Raw genomic sequence first — 18,689 nt, 5'->3', positions numbered from 1 at the left:
TGAGTATGGAGTTTATTTTGAAGTTGATTTGAACAGAGGGGGAGCTGGATGTGGCTCAGGACCATCAGGTGAGGATGTGCAACCATGCGTAGAACATTGTACTCTATTTATCTCATGGGTATTTTCTGTGTATCAAAAGTGATGTGTCTTTTTCATTTAAGATAAGAATTTAAAATTTACTTTTAAATACATTTAGGGAACAAAGTGAGAGTTGATTGAAGGAACATACTAGCATGTGGGGCAGGAGGGAAGGATGTGTGCCATGCGGCCTTGCCTTTGGTTGCAGAGTGCGACGCGTCGCCGGTAAGCACCCAGTGTGGCTCAGGGCCAGCAGGGCAGCATCATTTGGGAGCTGGTTAGAAACGAAGACCCTCGGGGCCAGGCGCGGTGACTCACACTGGTAATCCCAGCACTTTGGGAGACCGAGGCGGGCAGATCACGAAGTCAGGAGTTCAAGACCAGCCTGACCAACATGATGAAACCCCATCTCTACTAAAAATACAAAAATTAGCCAGGCATGGTGGCACATGCCTGTAATCCCAGCTACTCAGGAGGCTGAGGCAGGAAAATCGCTTGAACCTGGGAGGCAGAGGTTGCAGTGAGCTGAGATTGTGCCACTGCACTCAAGCCTGGGTGACAGAGTGAGACTTTGTCTCAAAATAAGTAAGTAAATAAATAAATAAATACCCTCGGGCCCCAGCCCAGCCCAGCTGAGTCGGAACCTGCACTTTAACATGGTCCCTAGGTGGTTTGTGTGCCAGTTAAAATTTGAAGTGCCCTGGTCCAGCACATTAGATGTGCGCTCCTGTCTCCTGGTAGGTGTCTTGAGGTCAGGGGCCCCACTTCTTAAGACCCAGAGCCCTAACAGTACTTTATTTAGCATAAAGTAAGTACCTAATCAGTTTGGTTAACTGCTGCCTCCCAACCACTCCTCATGACTTAGCCATCAATAGCGGAGAGAATGCAGGCATTTTGGCAGCCAGAAGCAATGTATGAATGAACGAATGAATGAATGCATGAATGAATTGCCTTAAAATTCTTACCAAGCACCCACCATTCCCCAAACAAGATGCCAAGCTACAGGAATGCAGAGTTGATTCAGACAAGGCTTCTTTAGGAAAGTCACAGTCTCCTAGGGGAAACTGAGGCATGAACATGTAATCACGATACAGTGGATGAGTGAGGTGATAGTGCTATGCCGGGGACTCCTGGGAGTGAATGTTAGCTAATCCAGGATACGGGAAGTTAGGGAGGGCTTCCTGGAGGAGGAGAATCTCCTTGCTGAGTTTAAGAAGATGAGCAGGATTTGCACAAAGAAGAGAAGGAAGAGAATTCCAGGCAATGGACACAGCACAAAGAGAGGCAAGCGGGTGGAAGCAATGCAGGGGTGGGTTGGGGCTGGACTGGAGGGGAGGCAGGGCCAGATGATGGGAGGTTCCACAGGCCGTGGTGTGGAAGATGAGATCTTTAGGGGCTTTTAAAGGGTTGTAAGCAGAGAAAGAAAGAGGTGAGCATGGCCATATGTTTCAGCAGGAGACAGCCGGGCTCAGGGTGGGAGATGGGGTGACAAGGGTGGAATGTGGAGGGGGCCGACCCACTGGGGCATTGCTGCTGGTCCAAGTGAGAGGCAGTGGAGGCTTGAACTAGGCAGATGCAGAGCAAGGGATAGGGCTGGGAAATCCTTTCTTCTTCCCTGGGTTCTAAACCATGGGAAGTGCTCCTCTCTGCTTCAGCTGAGATGTATTCGCTTCTTTGCTCAGCCTGCAGCCAATCCCAAATGTCACAGGCACCTCCTTGCAGCAGCCTACTCTAGTGGAGTTTTCTTGATGCTGAATGTTTGTGGGAAATAACTCCCACACGTGCCTTGAACTCCTGCCTTCTTATTGTGATTTGAAGTTCAAAATTGCCATTGCTGTGAAGTTTGTATTATAGGGCACCTTAGGTTGAGTCTGCCCCCAGATGCAAGCTCTGAGTGTAGAGTTTATTTTGAAGCTGATCCCAGGCAACTCCAGCAGGGGTACAAGCAAGACAGGACGTAAGACAGGTGTGGAAAGGAAGTGAAATGTTACCAAGCAATTCATCGGTGTGGGAACTGGAACTTAGCTCGGCTGGGGAGCTCTCGGTGCATAAGGTGTCATTCCAACCCATGGGCACTTCCAGCTCCTGTTAGCTCACGCGATTCCGTTACACTCAGCAACCTGCATCCAGTGACGCACACTGGGAGCTTGACATGGTGGGAGTATTGACACCATGGAAACTGGCAAACACTAAAATCAAGACTCCCCTCCCTGTAGATACTCTGTCGTTAAGTGTTCCCAGCACGCCACTGGGAACCCCCGGCCTACCTGTGCCCTGGCAGGGCAGCGCTGGCTGCAGGAAAATGAAAAGGCCATGGGAATGTGGGCAGCCATGTCTTCAGAGTCATCACTGTATCATCCCATCCATTTTCTCTTGTGCTTTTGGGGATGCGACAGTGCAGTAAACATGTCAGGCAGGTGGTCATTTTAATTATGATTTTCCACTTAGTTGCAAAGGATTTCTAAGTCAATCTGACTTGTAAACCGTCCCTTCCTGTAGGGCAGAGCCACCTAGTACATTGGAAAGGACTGAGGATCTACCCCAGAAAGCCTGAATTGGAAAGGTGAAAACAAGCTCGGTAGCCGACAACAGAGGATTGGTTACATGAATAACTACACAGCCTCACAAGGAAATGACCACTGAAACAGAGAAAATAGCAGTTATGGGATTTGCACCATTGGTGGCGAGTGCTTAATTTTACCTTTATTATTACTATTATTTTACAATGAATTTGTGCAATTACGTCATGTGTATGTTCTTCAGGGGCTGGATAGCAATACTTCAATACTTTCCAGATGATGCTCTGAGATCAATCAACTCTGTGAGCCTGGGTTTCCTCCTCTGTAAAATGAGGATCAAATAGTACCTGATTCAGAAGTGAAGCAAAGGAAATGAAAGTGTTTTTAAAAATATAAGATGCCATATGAATGCTACTTACTATTGTTTTGTCTTAGGGACAATGATCTCGTTTCTACTGCGATAAGCAGGATATGGAGGCCCAGAGGAAGACAGCTGGATCCCTTCAGCATAGAGCATTCAAGCCAGCCCTTAGCCAAAATCTATCCAGGTCCACACCGTTTTGGAAATAGCAGCCCTCAGGACTTTGCAAGGGAGGGAATGGGGGATAAATTTCCAGAAATGAATATCCCTGAGACTATTTCCCTTGGACGGATTGTCTTTTCTGAAGGCATTTTTAAACGATAACTGGAAATGCTGATTTCACCAAGAACAAGCACCCCTGCCCACCCTTTTCCCCTCTGATGTGCCCCCAGAAGGGGTCTTTGTTGATGGCAACTTGTGGGGTAGATACAGCTGAGATCCCACAGCAGAACAGAGCTCCTTTCTGTTGATCCCCAAATCTATGGAATGTGTCTTTCTTCCAGGGATCGATGAGCTGGAAGCCATGTGACCATAGGGTGAGGTAAGGGAGGGAAGGGAGGCACTGCTTTTGAATAACTGGACACCCGATGGTGCCAAGCTCACTTCCCAGAGTTAAAAATAGGGGGCTGGGAAATCTCTGATGTTCTCCAGAAGCTTCAGTCTGAAAGAAAGAGAAGGTCAAAAGTTTCAAAAGGAGAGGACATAGCTGGAATGGAATGGAGGAGTCAGTTCCCCTAAATGAAATCTTCCTTTTTCTTTTGGTGAAGGTTTCAGGTTTGAGCTCCTTCCTGCATCTACAGCTGGCCTCTGAGGGTCCAGGATGCCCAGACGATGACAGCAGGGAACCACTTTCCATGGTGCCCTCCTGCATCTCTGAGCTGTGCCGTATACTTCAAGACCTTGCCTGGCTCATCCCTGAAACGAGGCTGTGAAGAAAGCACTGTTGTCCCTTCCAGTCTGTAGGTGAGGAATGAGGCTCAGAGAAGCTTGGTCGCTCACCCGCAGTCACCTGGTCCCATGTGGAGGAGCTGAGATTGGAGGTCAGCCGGTCTGGCTCAGGAGCTTGACATTGACGGCTCCACCATCCTGCCACTAAGAAATTCTTTCTTAGGACAAGGCCAGTTCTGTACAAGATCATCCGCAGAAAGCCAAGAGCAAGCAGGGTTCCCATTCAGCCACAGCAGGCTTCAGTGAGGCCACAGGCAGCCAACTGGGAGAAGCACAGAGACCACATTTGAGGTAGAAGAGAGCAGGTATCGACACATGCTGTCCTCTTCCTTCACTCCCTCAACTCTCCTTCCTTCTCTCCCTCCCATCTCCTTCCTTCCCTCCCTCCCATCTCTTCTCCTTCCTTCCCTCCCATCTCCTTCTTTCCTTCCCTCCCATCTCCTTCTTTCCTTCCCTCCCATCTTCTCTCTTTCCTTCCCTCCCATCTTCTCTCTTTCCTTCCCTGCCATCTCCTTTCCTTCTTTACGTCCTTCCCTCCCATCTCCTCTCCCTCCTTCTTTCCCTCCCATCTCCCCTCCTTCCTTCCTTCCCTCCCATCTCCTCTCCTTCCTTCCTTCCCTCCCATCTCCTCTCTTTCCTTTCCCTTTGCCTCCCTTCCTTCCATTCTTCCATCTGTTCTCCCTCTCTCCCTTTCTGCTCTCCTCTCTTCCTCCTTCTCCTCCCTCCCTCTCTTCCATCCTTTCTTCTTTCCCTTTCTTCCTTCCACAATTTATTGGGCACCTATGGCCCCATGCTCTGTGTTGGGCACTAGAGTCACTCCAACAGGGTGACCCCCCCTTTCCCTGGGGGGGTCACAGGCAGGTGGGGAGACAGATCTGTCACCCAATAAAGGCCAGGTGACGTGACAGCTGCTGTAAGCGAGGTGTGCATGAGGTCGCCTGGAACACAGTTCCTCCTGCCTCGTGCTATTTGCTGACTGGTGGCGGGTTCTGTTCCAAGCGACACTGTGTACGTGCCCATCTCCCTTGAACATTCTATCCGTTCCAGTAAAATCCTGTTCATCTGAATGCTGGTTGATGAAAATTCATCAATTAAGCAGATTCAGATGGAGCACCTCGCAGCCAATGTTTGGCCGCAGGTGGAGGCGTCCCCTGCCACCTTCTGGGGTGAGAACATGTTCTGTCCCTCTCCTATGGACCCCACCACTAGCCAGCTGAGCCTGAGGCATCAGAAGAACATGGGCTTCTGCACCATGCTCAGCCACAGACACCCTCCCAAGGTCTGTATAAAGGCTTTCTGGGCACGGTGCTGTAGCACAGTTGTGTGTGTCCATTAGCTCTCTTCCTGTACTGGATGAGAAAGACAGTTGATGCTGTCCCAGCCTAAACAGGTGAAGGTGGCAAGTGGGCTGCCCCTCTTGAGCCCAGCTGGACTTTTACACTGTTCATGTGGGCTGCCCATTAGGTGGGTGCTGTGGGGACAAGGAGCTGCCCATGGAGGGGCTGCCATGCTGGTTGGTGGGATGTTGGAGCAGCCTTGTCCAATGCTCTTAGTTTATTTCTTTTAAATGAATTCCAGTGAAAGATGATCTGTCCCAAGGTAGAGTTCACAGCCCCACGTTTCTCCATCTGTGGGAAGTGAACCCCGAAGGGCATTAATTTCCTGTAATTCACATCTGTTTTGTTTGCCTACCAAAGTACACTTGGATCTCCTTGGGGTTCCCTTGTTTAGGGTGAAGTTGAGGCTGCCCATCTCTAGGGGTGGCAGTGTCACTTCACCAAATGGGTCCATTTGCCCATGCATGACAGAAAGCTAAACACTGAAGCACCAGGTTTTTGCAGCGAGAAAGGTTTATTGTGAGTTGACTGGCAAGGAGACAGGAGGAAATGCTCAAAAATCTGTCTCCTCGAGCTGGGGGCTCAGTGGGGTTTTATAAGCAAAGGGTAATGTGATGTGATCTGATTGGATCTTGCGATGAGGTGATGCCAGGAGACATGATCTGATTGGATCCTGGATCCTGCCAGGCGGTGTCTGCTTTTTAATTTAGTCCTCGTTCCTCAGCTGAAGACTTAAGTTCCGCCCGTGGTTCCACTCAGACTTGGTTCATCTGATTTCACCAAGAACAAGCACCCCTGCCCACCCTTTTCCCCTCTGATGTGCCCCCAGAAAGGGTCTTTGTTGATGGCAACTTGTGAGGTAGATACAGCTGAGGTCCCACAGCAGAGCAGGGCTCTTCTCTGTTGATCCCCAAATCTGGAATGTATCTTTCTTCCAGGGATTGATGAGCTGGAAGCCATGTGACCATAGGGTGAGGTAAGGGAGGGAATGGAAGCACTGCTTTTGAATAACTGGACACCCGATGGTGCCAAGCTCACTTCCCAGAGTTAAAAATGGGGGCCTGGGAAATCTCTGATGTTCTCCAGAAGGTTCAGTCTGAAAGAAAGAGAAGGTTAAAAGTTCATCACATGCTCAGATTACACGACCTTGAACCTGGGATTCCACGGCAATGGAAAACAACTGACAACATTGTTACATCAAAGTTGAACCAGATTGGTCTGTGCAGTTGCAGCAGGCATCCCGATTCTAAGCCCGTACCCACCACGATTGGCTCAGGGCTATGCACATGACCAAGTTCAGACCAAAGAGAGGTCAGAACCTGGACTCTTGATAGGGATGTTGTGGAAGAAATAGCTCTTTCCTCTGGGACTGGACACTAGAATGTTGCTTCTCACTGCAAGCATCCTGGAATTCATACTTCGAACTTTTGGATGTGTCAATAACATATGGAGGGGAAAATGTCCCTTGAATTCTGTGTTTTCAATAATTTCTAATCAGTCATTTGATGTTACACTCTTGACTGTAAAGACTCTCTTTCTTCTGACCTTTTCTCCTTGCACCAGAGATGATGCTGTGCAATTTTCTTTTGGTCTCCATTTGCAGTCTGAGCAAGTTCTTCAAGCTCTTCCCTTCTTCAGTTGTCACAGGCTGCTTCCTAAGTTCAGCAGGCACAGCATGGGTGGCCTCCTTCACCCCCTCCCCCGGTGCCCACTGGACTACACATTGCCAGCTTTCCTTGTCCACAGAGCCTGGTGCTGCCATCCCGGCCTCTTCATTTGTGCCGAAGGCAGTGTCCTGAACGAGCTCAGCACTGACGTTCATCTATTTGTCCTTTAAGTCCGTTGTCTGTGCAAGGGCCATACCATCTTTTATTACTTTGGGTCTGCCTGCCCCCACTTTGTTTAATAATTATCTTTCTTCTGTTTAGTCCCATAGCAACAGCTACAGAATCACATCTTGAAGCATTAGGCTCAGACAGGCACCAGATTTTAAGTCTTTGGTGTAAGTCCAAAGCAGATGAGGGCCAGGGAATGGATGCTGGCCTTGTCTGGTGAAGGACTGTGGCTGGTTGAAGCGTCTTGGGTGTTGGGGTGAGCGGCTGGGTGTTGGTCTGGCCAGGGAGGCTGTCAGGATGAATGAGGGGCAGAGGGCAGGGCACCCACAACCATGAGTCCCTATCCTCTCAGTTCTAGATCCCTGCTCCTGGGTGCCTGGGTGAAGCATCCCCACCCATTTCACTGGCTTTCTTCATTATTCTATTCTTCAGAACTGTCTTAGTTCTTGCCATGCATTTTTTTTTTTTCTCAGAGCAGCTTTATACTCAGTTGTTAAAATCTGCCTTCCTCTGGCCCCCAGATCTCATTAGTATGATGATTGGAATTATATTAAATTCACTTATTAATCTGAGAAGGGCTGGTGTGTTTACAAGTCTCAATTTTCCCCATCCAGGAGCATAGACTGTCTGCATATTTAGGTCTTCTAGAATGTTCTTTTTTAGAGTAAAATCTTGTAATTTTATTTCCTATAGATTTTCAGAGTTATTCCGTAGTTCACTCCTATTTTATAGTTTAAAAAATATTTTATAGCTTTTTTTTTTTAAACACTATTGTATCACTTCTTGGCCTTTTGGATAAGATCAAGTGTAAAAAAAATCACTTGTGATGAGACTATTTATATATTTAAATTAAAATTTCCACTTCCATGTCTACTTTGTCTTTCAGAAAACAAGCTCTTGAATATCATTATAAATTCTATGTTTTGTTCTGTTTTCTAATTTCTTAAACTTTTATTTTATCTCTATTAATTCCCTCCTTCTGCTGTCTTTGGTTTATTTTGTTCTTTTTTAAGTTCTTTTTAGTTCTAGCTTTGACTGCTTCCTTCATTTAGTTTAGTTATTTGTTTTTTAAATATGAAAACATTTCAATCTCTCATTTTTTCCCCTCCAAGTATAGACTTAGCCACGTCTCATACATTTTTATGTGGATTGTTGTTGTTTATATTTTACTTTATAAATAATCTAATTTCAATTTTGATTTCTTGTTTGACTGAAGCTATTTCATAAAGTAATTTTTAATTCCAGCAGGTTGGAGATTTTTGCTGGTTGCTTTTTGTTTATTCTTTTGCTATAAGGTCAGAGAATGTTACATTCTCTATACAATTTCTTCATTTAGACATTTATTAAAATTTTCCTTTGACCAAATGTATATGATGGATTTTTGTAAACATCCATGAATATTTGAAAAAAAAGTGTGTTTTCTGTTTCAGGGATATAGAGTTGAATATATATCTAATTGTCATGCAGTCAACAAATATTTATTGAATGCACATGGGTTGTAGAACACACAACAAATAAACAAGACAGACTGAGGCTTTCAGGGCTTCAATTCTAGTGAGGGCGGTGGAGAGGTAGTTAAGCGAATGATGACAAATACTAACCATAAATGTTGTGATAAGACAAGTGGAGTCCCCTGTAGAGCCCTTGAGGGACCCTGGAAGGGTTTCTTCAGGAAGAAATACTTAAGCTTAATGACATTTCAGACAATTTGCTTTACATATTTTAGCACTGTATTACTTAATGCATAAAGCTTCATGGCTATTATACCATCATTGTGAATACTAGCTAGCTCTTGTACATGTAAATGTGAAATAAACCTCTTTGTAATGTTTACATCTTGAATTCGATTGCTTAGTATTTCCAGTCATTTTTTTCATGGCTGTTTCTTTGAGTTCTCCCCCACCCCCCCAACACACTACACATGCGTGTATCTTTACATATCTTTTTTGCAAACCTCGGTATATTCAGCCTTTGGTGGGCATGGTATTTGACTCTAAGAGTGTTTGTTGTAAGCAGTATATTAGCAGATGTTCTTTTTGGATTCAACTGAAATGACTTTAAATGCCCTTCATTCTCATTACTAGAAAAATGAGGGCTTGAGCTGTTTTAGATGCATGTTTAAAGAAGTAATTAATTTTATAGTAGCCAATGCACCACCTGCCATATACAGTTTAAAGCATTTTTCATACATTTTATCACTGGATTCTTAAAGCACTCCTCTGAGGCAGGAACTATTGTCACGCCCATTCTGCAGGTGAAGAAACCGAGACACAGAAAAGCCAGGCAGCTCATCCTGGTCCCACAGCTTGGACCTGGCTCCAGAACACGTGTGTAAATGCTCCCATATGCCCCTCTCTGTTCTTGTTTATTGGCCATGAAGCTGAGGCCAAATCACTCAGGAAGTAGGAGCAACCAGGTAGGGTGGCCAAGAGTCTCAGTTTTCCCAGGGGAATCCTGGGTGAGGACTCAGTGCTGAAATGAGGTCACCTTAGATCCAGGGCCTCTGCTCCCCACTGCCCTTGGGCCTCCCACCTCCTCTGCTGCCTGTCAGCCCCTCAGAGTCCTGGCAAGACATCAGAGGTGTTGGAGGAGGACGTAATTGGAGGAAATAACTGGAATTTGAGCGACGTGCTCTGATGTATAGCACAGGGGGAACTGGTCTGTCCCTAGCTCCTGGGCTGAGGGTAGTGGGACAGGTGACGTGGCAGGATTTGGTGTTTTCAAAGATCACCCTGGCTACAACTCCAAGAGTGATCTGAGAGGGACAGGAGTAGTCACAGGGAGCCCCTCCTAGGCTGTGGCTGGGGAGCGGGGATGCACAAGGACGCCCCACTCATCTCCACATACCCAGGGCAGAGCAGTTTCTGGCACGTAGCAAGTGTCCAGCCAAGGTTTGTGGAGTGAGGGACACCTCACTGAGGTATGAAGCCCCCGTCTTCCCGAGCAGCAGCTCATGCAGGGCAAACGTGGCCTCACTGCGGCCTGAGGCTCAGTCAAAATCCCTATACCGGCTGCTCAAAGTGTGGTCCCCACAGTGGCAGCAGCGGCCCCACCTGGGAGCCTGCTAGAAATGGAGATCTCCATTAGAGAAATGCAAATCAAAACCCAGTGAGGTCCCATCTCACGCCAGTCAGCATGGTGATTATTAAAAAGTCAAGAAACAACAGATGCTGGAGGTTGTGGAGAAATAGCTTTTACACTGTTGGTGAGAAGGTAAATTAGCTCAACTATTGCAAAAGACAGTGTGGCGATGCCTCAAAGATCTAGAACAGGAAATACCATTTGATCCAGCAATCCCATTATTGGGTATATACCCAAAGGAATATAAATCATTCTATTATAAAGATACATTCACATGTATGTTTACTGCAGCACTATTCGCAATAGCAAAGACATGGAATCAACCCAAATGATAAACTGGATAAAGAAAATGTGGTACATACATGCCATAGAATACTATACAACCATAAAAAGGAATGAGATCATGTCCTTTGCAGGCACATGGATGAAGCTGGATGCCACTGTCCTCAGCAAACTAACACAGAAACAGAAAACCAAATACTGCATGTTCTCACTCATAAGTGGGAGCTGATCAATGAGAACACGTGGACACAGGGAGGGGAACAACACACACTGGGGCCTGTTGGAGGGTAGGATTTGGGGAGGGAGAGCATTAGAAAAAAATAGCTAATGCATGCGGGGCTTAATACCTAGGTGATGGGTTGATAGGTACGGCAAACCACCATGGCACACGTTTACCTATGTAATAAACCAGCACATCCTGCACATGTATCCTGAAACTTAAAAATAAAAACTAACAACAACAACAAAAAAATGGAGACCATCTAGGTACCATCCAAACCTGCTGGATCAGAAGCTCTGGGGTTAGGCCTCGGCCATCCGTGTTTTAACAAGCCCTCTGGGCGAGTCCGTGATGTGGATGCAAGGTCAAGTTTGAGAGCCCTCACTAGCAAGGAATGATGATCATTTGGGTGCATCTGGCATTGGGATGCACATTTGAAGGCCGTGTACAAATAAACCATTTCTGAGTTGTCCGACAAATGGGCTCAGCCGTCACCTCCTGCTTGGAGGCGAGTTTGCCAGAAAGGGGCGGCCAGAAAGGGGCGTTGACTCCACGTCTTACCTCCTCTGCTCTCCATGGGCCTGCTGAGCTCTGGCTTCCTCTCCATCCTCAATTCTAAAGAGAGGAGCCTGCTGTCCATGTACCCATGGTGGTGAGAGGGCCACCGTGTCCTTCTAACTTGCCCAGTACCATGTTGGCACAGCCTTGCCAGAACTTGAGCTCACCACCCCCACCCCCAGCTGCAGGCCCTTCCCCAGGCCGATGCTCACCTGTTCACCCGAGCAGGCTGCCCAGTGCCTCTTACTTCACTGAGTCTTCCTTTCACGGGAGAGGCAGACAGTGGCACTCGCCACAACGCCACTCCCTCCTGGTATCTTAGCTTCATGGGCATCATTCCCTGATCCTGAGTGATTAATTTCCAGCAAATCCTGCTGTGAGCCAGGTCACCAAGGTGGTGACATTGCCTTTCTTTTGCCCAATCCTGAGGTCTCGGGGTGTTATGGAAACTGGCACTTAGCTTGACTCAGTTCACCTTTAGGCCTTTATTCAGCTCTTCCTGCATCCCCTGGAGAATGTTAGGTGCTTGGGAGAGGGTGGTTTATATAAAGGCAGCAGTTAGTGTCCTCAGTTTGCTTCTAATCCAGTTGAGGTGTTTGTTTCCCAGGGTTGCTGGGCGACTTAAACAACACAATTTATTCTCGCACAGTCCTGAAAGCTGGAAGTTAGAAATCAAGGCATTGGCAGGGTCAATTCTCTGAAGCCTCAGAGGCAGAGTCTTCTCCGCACCTCTCTCCCAGTGGCTGGTGGCCAATCTCTGCACCTTCACATGGCCTTCTTCTCTCTGTGTCTGTGTTTCAAATCTCCCTTTTCTTATAAGAACACCCTAAATCCAAAGGACTTCTCCAAAGAGTCGTTCACATCTCCGAAAAGCCTATTTCCAAATCAGCTGTCATTCACAGCTGCAGGGGTTAGGATACGGATATGGCCTTTTGGGGCTGCTTTTCACACTCCTGGGAGTCTGGGGGCTGCTTTTCACACTCCTGGGAGTTTGGGGGCTGTTTTTCACACTGCTGGGCTGCTTTTCACACTCTATGGAACAACGTTGGGACAAGCGAGGCTGGATGAGGCTGAAGCTGCTGTGCCCTGTTGAGAGAAGAGAGGACCACGGTTTTCCCTGACAGCCAGAGCTCCCCTGACACCCCCAGCATTGGAACATCTCCCCCATCGGCAGGGAGTCCCTCACTCCTCAGAGCTGGTGCTAGCCCTGGTTGCGTATGTTCTGAGGATTCAGCGTCACGATCCCCAAACTCAGTGAATGATTAGAATCACAGGCAGAGAAATTCGAACCCAAAGACTGGATCAGTCCCTCTGGTGCAGCCCAGGGCTCAATCTTTCTCTGAAGCTTCCCAGCCAGCTTTGAGACTTCCTCTTTAGCATAAAATGGATGGTTCTATTAGATTAGAGTTGTCAGAGGTAAAACCCAGGATGCCAAGTTAAGCTTCAATTTCAGATCAACAATTTTTTTTTTTTTAGTATAAGGATGTCCCAAATATTTAGTATAAGTATGGCAGAAACTCATACTAAAAATATTTGTTTATCTGAAATTCAAATGTAACTGGCATATTGTAGGTTTTTTCTTTTCTTAAGTCAGATTTTTTGCGTGTTTTCCCATGTGAACAGTCATTGACATGTTGAGCATTTATTGAGCACTTACTGTGTTTCAAGCCACGTTCTAGGCCCTGAGAAAGCAGGTTCGTGGAATCCCTGCCCTGAAAGATCTTACATTCTTGTTGAGGGCAGGGAGTCCAGGAGAAAGCTGACAAAATCAGATAAACTCAAAAACAAGACAAGTTCAGCTGGCGAAGGCGTTCATGAGGGGGCTCCTGGGCTGAGTTTTGGAGGAGGCAGGGTATCTTGTCATGCAAAGCTCTTCCTGGAGAAGTCCAGGCAGAGGGAATCATGGTCGGAGTGAAGTTGGTGTGTTCCAGGAAGGGAGGGAAAGCCAGGTGGCTGGAACAGAGCGAGCAGAGGCCATGGTGGCCGCTACAGACTGAACATTTGTGTTCTCACTCTCCAATTCATTTGCTGACACCTCATCCCCAATGTGATTGCACTTGGAGGTACAGCCTTGGGAAGTGAGTACCAGAGAGCTGCCTCGCCCCTTACACCGTGCATGCACACAGAGAGAAGATGGCCCTCCATGGAGAATCAGGCTCTCAATAGACACTGAACCTGCCGACACCTTGACCTTGGACTTCCAGCCTCCAGAACCGTGAGAAATGTTTCTGTTTTTAAACCACTCAGCCCATGGTTTTTTTATAGCAGTTTGAATGGACTGAGACAGGAGGGGCAGGAGGGAAGGGAACAAGATCACCTGGGCTCCTGGGTCCTGGGAAGAGGGAGCACAGAGAGGCCCCTGGATTTCCTGTGCCGTGAAAGCCACTGGAGGGCTTCAGGAGGTGACAGGTTTGGATCAGGGTTAGACAAAGTCATGCTGGCTGCAGTGGGGACGTCAGTGGGAGGAGAGCAGACAGCAAGAGCTGCCTCTTTAACTGGGTGAGCAAGGCTGGTGAATTGGGCTGGGGTATAAGCCACGGAGCTCCAGAGAAGGGGAAGATTTCAACGGATGTTTTGGGGTAATGTGGGCGGAGTTGACACTGAACTGGATATATAATAGTGGGGAGGTTAAGGGGGTTCAAGGGTGGTTCAGTCCACTCTTCGGTGGCAGGTACTGGTGCCCATTATGGTGATGGGGCTGGGGAGGGTCAGGTTTGGGACTGGGTTGGGGACCAAGAATTCTGTATCTCTAGCCAAGGATGGCCCAGTGCAGCAAGGACAGAGACCAGGGCTGATATGGGAAGGGAGTTGAGGGCATGATACGGAGCACACTGGAGTGCAGTCTGGGAGTTTGGATGTGATGACACCAGGAGGACACATGGGATTCGGCTGCCCCTCTGGGTATGCTAACCCTACCCCTCTGAAGCATGATAGCAATACAATTCTGCAGCATGGCTCCCTCCAGCTCTATGAATTTTGCAGCTCCTGTGGCTGGCCAACCACCATGAATTTTTAAAAGTAATAAACTGCCCAGGCATAGTAGCTTACGCCTGTAATCCCAGCACTTTGGGGGGCCAAGGCGGGTGGATAACTTGAGCCCAGGAGTTTGAGACCAGCCTATGCAACATGGTGAAATCCTGTCTTTACAAAAAATACAAAAAAATAGCTGGGTGTGGTGACACACACCTGTAGTCCGAGCTACTTGGGTGGCTGACAGGTGGGGGGATTGCTTGAGCCCAGAGGGCTGAGGCTACACTGAGCCATGATCATATCACTGCACTCCAGCCTGAGAAACAGAGAGACACCCTGTCTCAAAGATAAATAAATAAGTAAATAAACAAGAACCCTGAACAGAGGGGTGGTAAGTCCTTCAGTGAAGGTAGGCAGGAATTCGGGAACCCACCGTTTCCCAGAATTATTTTCTGTGGTCACTGCTATGCTGAGTGTTCTTTCTCTTCTCTTCTCTTTCTCTTTTCTTTTTCTTTTCTCCTTCCTTCCTTCTTTCCTTCCTTCCTTCCTTCCTTTCTTTCTTTTCTTTCTTTCTCTTTCTCTCTCTTTCTTTCTTTCTTTCTTTCCTTCTTTCCTTCTTTCCTTTCTTTCTTTTTTTCTTGAGATGGAGTCTCACTCTGTTGCCCAGGCTGGAGTGCAGTGGCACCATCTCGGCTCACTGCAACCTCCACCTCCCGGGTTCAAGTGATTCTTCTGCTTCATCCTCCCAAGTAGCTGGGATTACAGGCACTCGCCACCGTGCCTGGCTTATTTTTTTCTATTTTTAGTATAGGGGAGTTCTGCCATATTGCCTAGTCTGGCCTCCAGCTCCTGGCCTCAAGCGATCCACCTGCCTCAGCCTCCCAAAGTGCTGGGATTACAGATGTGAGCCACCGCGCTCGGCCTATGCTGTGTTTCCAATCATGAATCTTGGTGTGGGGGGAGGGATGAGAGCACCATATTTAATTTCCCTGATATCTTCTTTCAGGTTGGTCCAATGCAGGACCTGGGAAGGTAGAAAACGTCTAGGCTGATAGGTTCCCTCTTGATAAGAAGTTTCCTGTTCTTAATGGTCCATCCACTCTCTGAGCAAATAGAGAAGAATGACCTTCTCCTCTGGCTTGGAATTGGTCCTGAGAGGGAAGGGCCATTCTGAGAAAGGTCCCTGAGATGAGACCTGATACTTGAGGCCATACGAAGCAAATCCCTGAAGATGCATTCCACTGCAGGCCCTGGAGAATCCGCCTGCCCTGACTGCCTCACACAGCGAGGCCGTGGATAGGTGGGCTATTGGTTCTGGGCTCGGTTTCCCAGCACATCCTCAGGGATCCGGCCTTTCCTATCTTTTGTTTCACCCTTCTGAGCATATGGGCTTTCCTTCCTCATGCTTGTTGCCTCAGGGTCACACGAGGATGGCCATACCTCCAGGCATCACATCTGAGTTCAAGGTGGAAGAAAGGGGAAGAGCTGTGCTAGGCGCATCACTCCTTTAACAGAAAAACAAAAGCTTTCCCAGAAAAGCTACCATCAGACTTTTATTAGAACTGAGTTACATGGCCACTCCCAGCTGCCAGGGAGGCTGGGAAAGAGGGAAGCAGGATCTCAGATCAGCTTAGACAGATCATGGCCCATGTGAGCCTTTACTACCCAAATCCAGCTTGGAACTTGTTCTCCAGGAAGAAGGAATCTGGATATTGGGCAGGACACTGAGAATGTCTCCTCATGCATGGCACTGTCCTTAGTGCTGACCTACCAACCCTCCAGAGAGGACGGGGGTTTGCAGGTGTTACCCTGCCCTTGTAGAACACAACCCATTTGCACATAAACGCTAGTCGGCCAGTTAGAAAGGATCCAGACCAGCTCCTTCCGTGCAGCACCGCGGGTGCACATGAGTCAAATAGGAGCTACACTTAGTCAGTGCTCCCTGGGTGTTAAAGTAAGATTTCATTTTCTACTCTGAAGGACCTTATGAGGTGGGCATTATTATTATTTTCATTATGCAAATCAGGATATTCTGTTTTTTCAGAATAACTTCCCCAAGGTCAAATAAATTGTAACAGGCAGAACAAGGATTAGAGTTTGCCCCCTGAGTCTGGGCTCTGAACTGCTCAGTACTGACCTCTCTTCCCAGGGAGATCTGACTGAGATCCAGCCTCCCATCAGAGAGGAGAATGGAGAGCACCATGATTTAGGGCAGTCAAGACATCCCTTGCTTTCTGTAGTCAATGGCAGGTTTCACAACTCATGATAATGAGCTTGCTTGCTTCTGGGGTTACTGGTTTAGTACCTGTATCCCCCACTAACATGTAATCTCATGGATACAGGAACTGTAGCTGCCCCCACACTATTGTATCTCCCAGAAAACAAAGAGCACTTTGAAATATGAGTGGCAAATTTGAAGTCACAATCACAGATGCTACAAATACAGACACTGGTTGGTTTGCAATTGAGCTGCATCAGACATGGGCAACTCTAAGTATGGCAGGGAACTCCAGGTGAACAGTAGTAGGGATTTTTAAAGAATGTAATGATGTCTAATGATTCATTGGCCCAACATTGGGCTGGCTAGCTGGGAAGGAAATCAGAGTAATTAACTTTAGAGCTGGCTGCCTGCTGGTTGGAATTCCATGCTCTGGCCACAAGGGGACAGCACTTGAGAGACGATGTTCCTGGGCATCCATTGTTCCTTTCTCCGGGGGCTTTGCAGTCAGACTCTTTTATTTGGTTGGTGTTTCTTCTTCCATCCAAGAACAACCACATACTACAATTCATGGAATTAAATTTCACATCAGTTAAAGGCCAGATAAAGGGAGCTGGGGTTCGGCTAGAAGTAGTCCAGGAAGGCTCCCTGGAGGAGGTAGATCTTGGTCTGGATGGGCCAAGGCCATTGGTATTGCACCTCAGCAATTCAATTCACCTGCATTGCTTGAGTGCCTACTGTATGCCAGGTACTGCCCCTGGTGCAGTGGGCAAGACAGAGGCATTAGATGGGGCCCCTCGTGGAGGACACGGTTTAGTTGGTGAGCGGAGGTTGCTCACACAGCTGTAATGTAAGACAGAAGTTGATGAAGGCAACAAAGAAAAGGTAACAAGGTCAGATTTATTCTCACTGACGGGACCGGAAGCAGTATTGCTGAGGAGGAGGCATTTGAGTTGGACTCTGAGGAAGGGGTAGCATCGGTCAGGATGGTTTCACGGGCCTCACCCCGTGTTTTCCCCGCCTCAGCTGGGAGGTAATGCCAAGAAAGCATTTACAATGCCAGGTGTATGTGTGATCCAGACACAGAGGGTAAGAAGGCAAACTTTACTATTGGGCAGATGTGAGTTCAAGCCTCACTCTGGTCGTTTCTAAGCTATGCCATCTTGAAATGATGTAACCTTTTTAAGTTTAAGTTTTCTCATCTACCAAATGGTTATAGTACTTGTACTGACCTTGTAGCTTGTTCTATAAGTTACATAAACAAATAAAAAATGATTAATATCTTGAGATTGAAATTCCACATGGCTTATAAACTGGGAAGAGAGAAGAAAAGGCATTCAGTCATTCAACATATGCTTATAAAACACCTACTATGTGCTAGGCATTATGCCGGGCCCTGGGGCTATAACAGGCTCTGAAAAAAATAGATATTCTCACCCTCATGGAGCTAGTGTGGAGAGAAAGCAAACAAAATAAGGCAATTGAATAAAAAATAGAGAAATCATGTCTTTTGTAGAAACGTGGATGGAACTGGAGGCCATTATTCAATGTGAGATGACTCGGAAGCAGAAAGTAAAAAACCACATGTACTCAGTTATAAGTGGGAGCTAAGCGATGTGTGCACACAGACATACAGAGCAGAATAATGGACACTGGAGACTGGGGAGTGTGGACGAGTGGGGAAGGGATGAGGGATGAAAAATTACCTGTGGGGTGCCTATTTGGGTGTGGTGCATGAAAAGCCCAGATGTCACCACTGTGCATTATTATATCCATGTAACAATCGCACTTGTAGCCCCTAAATCTAGAAAAATAAAAAAAATTTTAAAGAACAACAAGAAAAAATAAGGTAACCCACAGCAGGCCAGTTGGCCATAAGTTTTTTTGAGAAAGCAAATCAGGGAAGAGGGTAGGAATTGACAATCTGGAGAGGAGGGGGCCATTTTTAAACGATTTTCTTGGGAAGCTTCCAGAGGGCTTGCCTTAGGGGACAGTACGAAAGAAATAAATCTTCAAAACTTTTTGATAGCAACAGAGAACCATAGATTTAGATATGTTTGGTAAAGTTTTAAAGGCCAGCAGCAATCAAACTCTCAAGGTCCAGGAGGAAAATCGGGAGAAAATGAAAACTAACTTCAATGCAATTTTAAAAAAGGAAAAAAATAATAAAAAAAAGATGGTAAATATATATTATCAAACAGGTGGAGATATAAAGTCTCTCAGATTTGACTTAAAAAGCAAAAGCCAACTCTAAACCGTTCACAAGACACAGCCCAAATAAC

This window comes from Gorilla gorilla, chromosome 21 (assembly GCF_029281585.2).
Source record: "Gorilla gorilla gorilla isolate KB3781 chromosome 21, NHGRI_mGorGor1-v2.1_pri, whole genome shotgun sequence".
Taxonomy (NCBI): domain Eukaryota; kingdom Metazoa; phylum Chordata; class Mammalia; order Primates; family Hominidae; genus Gorilla; species Gorilla gorilla.
The sequence above is the reverse complement of the archived record's forward strand: the minus strand, read 5'-3'. Positions refer to the sequence as shown.